The sequence below is a fragment of the Rattus norvegicus genome, chromosome 9 (assembly GCF_021556685.1).
Source record: "Rattus norvegicus strain SHRSP/BbbUtx chromosome 9, alternate assembly SHRSP_T2T, whole genome shotgun sequence".
Lineage (NCBI taxonomy): Eukaryota > Metazoa > Chordata > Mammalia > Rodentia > Muridae > Rattus > Rattus norvegicus.
The window spans coordinates 102,086,637-102,095,000 of record NC_141542.1 but is presented as its reverse complement, the minus strand read 5'-3'; positions in this window follow the sequence as shown (position 1 = coordinate 102,095,000).

Genomic DNA, 8,364 nt, shown 5'->3' with positions numbered 1-8,364 from the left:
CACGGTGCAAGGTTAATGGGTTTTAGCTGAGTCTTAGCAGCCCTGAGACCAAAGGGGTAGCTCACAGAGTCTAAGAAAGCCTGAGAAGGTTTTGAGAGCAGAACCCTGACCAAGGGACAAAACAATTCCTGTCAACTTGGATATGGTGTCTGCTTCAAAGTCACCAGGGTCAGGGGAGCAGAGGGAAAAAAGTCAATTCTAGGCTGCAGAGATGGCTCCATGGCTCCTGGGTAAAAGTACCGACTGTGAGAGCATGGCAACCCAGGTTCAATCCCCACAACCCATGTTGGGGAAAAACTGAATCGGGTGATACACACTTGTAATCCTCGAACCTCCTGAGAGATAGGAGGTGAAGCTGTGAGCATGGCCCAGAAGCTGGGCACCAGTCAGCCTGGAGCACTCAGTGCAGAGGTAGAGGCCGCGCCTTAGGTGGAAGCTGCAGGGTAGTGGTGGTAGTGCCTTCAATCCCAGATCAGTTCCAGCTCTTGGGAGGCAGAGGCAGGCAGATCTTTGGGTTTGAGGCCTGCCTGTCTACAGAGTGAGTTCAAGACAGCCAGGGCTACACAGAGAAACTTTGTCTCCACGAACCAAAAATAAACAAGAAAATGTAGAAGTGCTCAAAAGATGCCCCCCTACTCTCCCCACATGCAGTATGGCACACACACACTCACATGTATACACACACTCACTCACACACACACACACACACACACACACAAAATTACCGCTCCTGCTACTATATCATCATCATCATCATCATCATCATCATCATCATCATCATCATCATCATCATCATCATCATCATACATGGTGGCTGCTCCTTTAATCCCAGCACTCAGAAGGCAGAAGCAGGTAGATCTCTTTGAATTTGAGGCCAGTCTGGTCTATGTAGCCAGACAAAGTTACATGGTAAGACCCTGCCTGGAAAAGAAAGGAAAGGGCTGGAGAGATGGCTCAGTGGTTAAGAGCATTGACTGCTCTTCCAGAGTGAACCAGGTTCAATTCCCAGCACCCACATGGCAATGGCTCACAACTTTCTGTAACTCCAAGATCTGACACCCTTGCACAGACATACATGCAGGCAAAGCACCAATGTACATAAAATAAAAATAAATGAAAGTAAGGAAGGAAAACCAGGGGTTGGAGAGGGTGTTATTCTTCCAGATGATCCAGGTTTTATTCCCAGCACCCATATGATTCATGACCCCCCTGTAACTACAGTCTCGGGGGTTCCTACACCCTCTTCTGGCACTGCCTTAATCTTAGCACTTGGAAGGCAAAGGTCGGTAGATCACTGTGGGTTCAAGGCCACTGTGGGTTCAGGGCTACACAGTTGAGACCCTGTTTTTGAATTAGATAGCTAATTAAATCATTTAAAAAAGGATTAATCATCTCAGACAGACATTGCTTTATCTAGAAAACCTTACCATGCTGGTTGACTTGGCTTCATCCAGATTTTCTCATAAATTGTCTGATTTTTCTCTAGCTATTAAATTACTTTATTAATTATTCAGGTTTCACGTCTTCTTTTGTACATCTTTGAACATTTTTCTGCCCTGGGGATTTCATCCTTTTTATCTTTTTCATATCCAAGGGCCTGGTTTTCTCTGTGCCAAGTTGTTCATGTTGGCCAGTGATCAAAGGCCACAGGAGCATGGAGCTGAAAGGACAGGCATCTTAACTTAAATATCCGAGCCCGAGGAGCCTTCCTTTCCTTGCCCTAGGCCTCCCCCACTTCCAATTGTTCCCCACCCCTAGTCTCCCTGTGTTGTGTTTTATGAAAAGGAAAAGAAACCAGAAATATGTTTGGTGGAGGAACAGCATGGTGTGGGGGCAGGGGGTGCCTCTGTGGGGCCCATGCTGAGGCATCCCTTCCCCATGAGGGACCAGCTACACTACAGTATAGCATAGGATAGAGTTTATATGGGGCATGGGGAGGGGAGTCCAGGAAGTAGCAGAGTCAGAGAGAGGGAGGGAGGGAGGGAGGGAGGGATGGGGAGAGAGAGAGAGAGAGAGAGAGAGAGAGAGAGAGAGAGAGAGAGAGAGAGAGAGAGAGACTGGCCATGAGCAGAGCAGATGGAGTAGGGGAGGGAACTGAGGAGAGAGGAGGGGACAGAGGGGGAAGAGGGTAAGAGAGCAAGAGAGGAGCAAGAGTGTGAGGAGGGGGCAAGCAGCCCCCTTTATAGTGAGTCAGGCACACCTGTCTATTGCCAGATAATTGTAGGGCAGAGCCTAGAAGAAATGCCAACACCCTGACTTCACATCACCTCTTCGGTGTGGTACCTCTAGGCTCCAGAAACCCCAAAGGTTGAGATTTGAACATATTTTGGTTTGGTGCCTTGTGTGCTGTGACTTTCACTGTTGCTTTATGTAGAGAACATAGATGCATAACCATCTGGATGCAGGCCCTGTTATTTTGCACTGTTATTGTGATTGATTCTTTATCTGGAGTTTACTTCACTATAGGTTCGTTTTCCTATTTCCCAGATATCACTCCTAAGGTGAACTTCTCCGGGAATCGACAGTTCTCTCTTTGTTCATCAGTCCTGATGCTCTCTGGACTGACCCCGAGCTGCTGAGCATCATGGGTCTGACCAGGCATTGCTCTAGCAGACCATGTAAATGTAACTACTGACTTATGCTGGCTCCCATTTGCAGTGGAGTTTTAGCCTAGTTCAGTCTTTCGTTTTGATGTGACAAAGGCCGAAAGCAACTTACGGAAGGAAGAGTTTATTTAGTACATGGTTCTAGGGGCGTCAAGAGCCCATCATGGCAAGGATGTGTACAACCAAGCAGCAGATGCAGCAGCAGGAGCAGGAAGTAGAGAGATCACATCTTTTACCACAAGCCTGAAAGTAGAGAATGGGGGGGGGGGAGGAGGACACAGACGCAGAGAAAGTGTGTGTGTGTGTGTGTGTGTGCGCGCTAGAAGAGGGGTGGAGAGATAAGGCTATAAAACCTCAAAGCCCACACCCACGGAGGCGCTTCCTCTAGCAATCCACACCTCTCAAGCTTCTCACCACTGTGCCACCAACTGGGACTGGGGACCAAGTGTTTAAACCTCTGTACATGCAAGGGAGGTTTTACACTCAGATCGTTTAGTTGGTAGCTTCTTTCCTTTTCAAACCTTCTAATCTGGCTTTGATTATTTATTCTTTTTTTTTTTTTTTTGGAGCTGTGGACCAAACCCAGGGCCTTGTGCTTGCTAGGCAAGCGCTCTACCGCTGAGCTAAATCCCCAACCCCTTGATTATTTATTCTTTTAGGTGTACTTTGTGGTGTGTGTGTGTGTGTGTAGGTCTGTATGTATCTGTCTGTCTGTGTCTGTGTGTCCAGAGGTCAGAGGCTGAAGTCAGGATGTCTTCTTTGGTCACATCACTGTATGTTTTGAGGCAGGGTCTCTCTCACTGCCTTTTTTAGCTAGACTGGCTGGCCAGCAAATTCCCCAAGGTTCCTTATCTCCTCTCCCCGCCCCCAGGCGCTGGGATCAAAAACTTCCACAATCGGGCTGGAGAGATGGCTCAGCGGTTAAGAGCACCCGACTGCTCTTCCAGAGGTCCTGAGTTCAATTCCCAGCAACCACATGGTGGCTCACAACCATCTGTAAGGAGACCCGATGCCCTCTTCTGGTGTGTCTGAAGACAGCTACAGTGTACTTATATATAATAAATGAATAAATAAATCTTTTTAAAAAAAAAAAAAAAAAAAAACTTCCACAATCATGTCTTGTGCACAGGACCCAAACTCAGGTCCTCACATTTGCACGACGAACACTTTGCTCGCTACCTACTGATCTCTCCCACAAACTGCTTAGAGGACTTCTTAAAAATGCTTCATGGAGCTGGGGAAATGGCTCAGCCTCTAGGCGTACTAGTTCTTGGCACCACATAATGGCTTACAACTATTTATATCCAATTCCAGGGAATATGACACTTTCTTCCAGTAGGTACCAGGAATCACAAAGCTTTCAAAGCACTCATAAACAAAAATTTAAATTGTTTTTTTTCTTTTTGTTTCTTGAGACAGGATTTCTCTGTGTAACAGAGCCCTGGTTGTCCTGGACTCACTTTGTAGACATGCTGGCCTTGAACTCACAGAGATCATATGTGTGTGTGTGTGTGTGTGTGTGTGTGTGTGTGTGTGTGTGTGTGTGTGTGTATGTGCATCCACATGGGACTCACAACCCATCTGTAACTCCAAGTCCAAGGAGATCTGACTTTCTCTTCTGGTATCCTTTAGCACCAAACACACACATGATACCCAGACATACATGCAGGCAAAATATCCATAACCATAAAGTAATAATAAAAATAAATTTAAAGAGCATTGTAAAGGGCTGGAGAGATGGCTTAGTGGTTAAGAGCACCGACTGCTCTTCCAGAGGTCCTGAGTTCAAATCCCAGCAACCACATGGTGGCTCACAACCATCTGTAATGGGATCCGATGCCCTCTTCTGGTGTGTCTGAAGACAGTTACAGTGTACTCATATACAAAATAAATAAATAAATCTTTTCAAAAAAAGAGCGTTGTAAAATTACTCTTAAAAACTTTAAAAGGAATTTGGAGGACTGAGAGTGTGGGGCGCACCTTTATTTATTTATTTATTTATTTATTTATTTATTTATTTATTTTGGTTCTTTTTTTCAGAGCTGGGGACCGAACCCAGGGCCTTGCGCTTCCTAGGCAAGCGCTCTACCACTGAGCCAAATCCCCAACCCCGGGCGCAACTTTAATCCCAGCACTTGGGAGGCAGAGTCAGGTAGATATCTGTAAGTTTAAGGAGGCCAGCCTGGTCTGTATAGAGAGTTCCAGGACAGCCAGAGCTATACAGAGATATTTTCTACATAGCTACATCTATGCTAGAAGCAAAATACCACTTTAACTTTATTCCTGTGTATGTCTGAGTGTATACAGTGTGTGTGTCTGAGTGTGTACAGTGAGTGTGTGTCTGAGTGTGTACAGTGAGTGTGTGTCTGAGTGTATACAGTGAGTGTGTGTGTCTGAGTGTGTACAGTGAGTGTGTGTCTGAGTGTGTACAGGAGTGTGTGTCTGAGTGTGTACAGTGAGTGTGTGTCTGAGTGTGTACAGGAGTGTATGTCTGAGTGTGTACAGTGTGTGTGTCTGAGTGTGTACAGTGAGTGTGTGTGTCTGAGTGTATACAGTGAGTGTGTGTTTCTGAGTGTATACAGTGAGTGTGTGTGTCTGAGTGTATACAGTGAGTGTGTGTGGTGTCTGTGGAGGCTAGAAGAAGGCACTGGATCACCTGGAGCTGGAGGTAGTGTTTGTGAGTTGTCCAATGTGGACTCTGGGAGCCAAATCCAGGTCCTCTGCAAGAGCAGCAAGCGCTCTTAACTGATAAGCCTCTTCTCCAGCTTCATAGCTGTTTCTTTTTTAAATACTAACAATGAGCAATCAGAAGTTTGAAAAACGTAAAACCATAGAGAAAGAAAAAACACACAAGCACGCCACTTACAATGACTTCCCAAAGGCTGGGAAGTGTGGTTCTGGGGCAGAATGCACTCAGCTCATGTAAAGGCCATTGGGTTTCCCCTCCTGTCATTGAAACAGCAAAATACAAAAGAACATGACAAAAAGATATACTGGTCCTGTACACTGAGATTTAGAGTTGTGGAAAGACAGCCTAAAGTGGTACACACACACACACACACACACACACACACACACACACACACACTTTATATATTGCTCATAGATGGATTGGGGGATTTAGCATTATTAAAATGTTAATTCTCAGGCTCAGTAGATAAAGTGCTTGTTGTTAAATCGGACAGCCTGGATTTGGTCCCTAGCACCCACATGGTAGAAAACAACTGACTCCTGTACGTTGTCCTCTGACCTCCACTTGTACCTGTGGCATGACTGTGCACAGGTACACACCCCTCTCATGTTAAATAAAGATCAAAAGAAAATCGAGTTCTGTTCCGTAAGTGACAGGGAGAGAAGATCGTACACAGTACAGTCTCTCTCACCCTCTTTCTTCCCAAGGCAGTGAATGGAAGCTAAGACATCTTTTAAAAACTTATCTAGTGCCCTGAGATGGTGCACACTCAGGAGGCAGAGGCAGGCAGATCTCTTTGAGTTTGAAAACAGCTTGATCTACAGAGCGAGTTGAGTTCCAGGGCAGTCAGGGCTGAAAAACTAAAAACCAAACCAAACCAACCAAGCAAACAAAAATCTATCTATCTATCTATCTATCTATCTATCTATCTATCTATCTATCTATCTAGTGTGTGTGTGTGTGTGTGTGTGTGTGTGTGTGTGTGTGTGAATTCATGAGCATGTAGGAGTCTCTGGAAGTCAGAAAAGGGCATCAGATCCCCTGCAGATAGCACTGAGGCACGTGGCTGCTGGGAATCCAATGTGTTCTGAAGAGCAGTGAGCGCTCTTAACCACTGAGGTACCTGTCCAGCTCCACCCCCAGGGCCCTTCTTTACAGTGGGCCAGTATTGCTTCTTCTGAGTCCACCGGTCCATGCGTCTCTACACTGCCAGTGTCACACCTGGCATGTGATCAGCAGTCAATCCCCCCGCCCTCCCCATGACCCAATTCACACATCGTTGGTAAATGGCGGTGTTCTACAGGGCCCCAGAGCAAACACTCAACACCCCTCAGCCTATGTATTGGGTACCACATAGTTCTAAAGGAGAAAAAAGTAAAGCTCTTGACTTGTCAGGCTCCTGGCTTATCAATATTATTTCATTATTTTCATTAACAATGGACTAGCTGGGTGGTGGTGGTACATACCTTTAGTCCCAGCACTAGAGGCAGGCGAATTTCTGAATAAGAGGCCAAGCCGGTCCACAGAGTGAGTTCCAGGATGGCCAAGGCTATACAGAGAAACCCTGCCTCAAAAAAACAACCAACCAACCCAACAACGACCAACAAACCAAACCAAGGAAAACAGTGACAATGAATTGGTTACCGAGGGATTAGTGACCTAAACCAAAGAGCCTTAGATGAGTTGAGAACCTCCTGACAAGAGAGTACACCCTGATAAGAACATCTGCAGGCGTTCTGAGTAGAGAGAGTCCTGACAAGAAAGTCAACATAAGATTAAAAACATCTGCTGCCATTTCCTGTCAGGACACAGACACACAGATGGCACTGGCTATCTCCTTTCTGCCCTATAAAACTCTCACAGCGGCAGTGTTTCGGTCTCCTTTCCCGGGGAGACACTGCCGCTCTTCACTGTTAATGAAGAGCAACCTGCTTCTATGTGGCAGGCTCCTTTTCTGTTTCCATGCTGTCTCAATCAATCCTGACCCACAAGGCATTATACTTTCTCCTGAGAATATGCCGTCACTCGAAGCAGCCTCCAGCCTCCTGGAGCTTCGCACTGCGGTGCGGGATCGCTCCCCACACTCCGGGAACGTTCTTGGAATGCTCTGCAAGACCACTGTGAGTTTGAGGTGGACACGGCTCCCTGGTGATCTCATGACGTTCATTGCAGAGTTAAAAGGGCTGGCTTAGTCTAACCGCTGATAGATATATATTAGTGTTGTTACATGTTATAGAGAAATCAATCTCATTATTTTGTTTTTACATTAACAAAGAATAGAGAAGTTGGGTTAATATTATAAACAGCTCATAGCCCCTCTCCCCCTTTTTTCCCCAAAGATTTAGTACGAATACAGCGTTCTGCCTGCATGTACGCCTGCAGGCCAGAAGAGGGCACCAGAGCTCATTACAGATAGTTATGAGCCACTTTGTGGTTGCTGGGAATTGAACTCAGGACCTCTGGAAGAACAGACAGTGCTCTTAACCTCTGAGCCATCTCTCCAGCCCAGCCCCTTCTTTTTAAAAGTTATTTATATTTATTTTTTGTGTTTTCATGGTTTGCCTGCGTGTGTTTTTGTGTGAAGGTGTCAGAACTCCTGGAACTGGAGCTACAGACGTGGGTGCTGGGAATTAAACCCGGGTCCTCTCTGGGAGCAGCAAGTGCTCTCAGCCGCAGAGCTCTTTCCAGCCCTAACAATCCCTTCTTTAAGCAAAGGAAACAACATAACCGCCAAGGTTAGCAAAGATGGACTCACTCTCCTTATATCACCCTCTACTGTTTTGTGAACTACATTATTTTAAAAAAAAAAATCCTGTGTTTAGGGCTGGAGAGATGGCTCAGTGGTTAAGAGCACTGACTGCTCTTCCAGAGGTCCTGAGTTCAATTCCCAGCAAGAACATGGCAGCTCACAACTGTCTGAAACTCCAGTTTCAGGGGGATCTGAGATGCTCACACAGACATGTATGCAGGCAAAACACCAATGCACGTAAAATAAAAATAAATTTTAAAAAATCTTGAGCTTAACAAAAATCTTTACAAACCATCTCTTCAAAATAGGTATTTGGC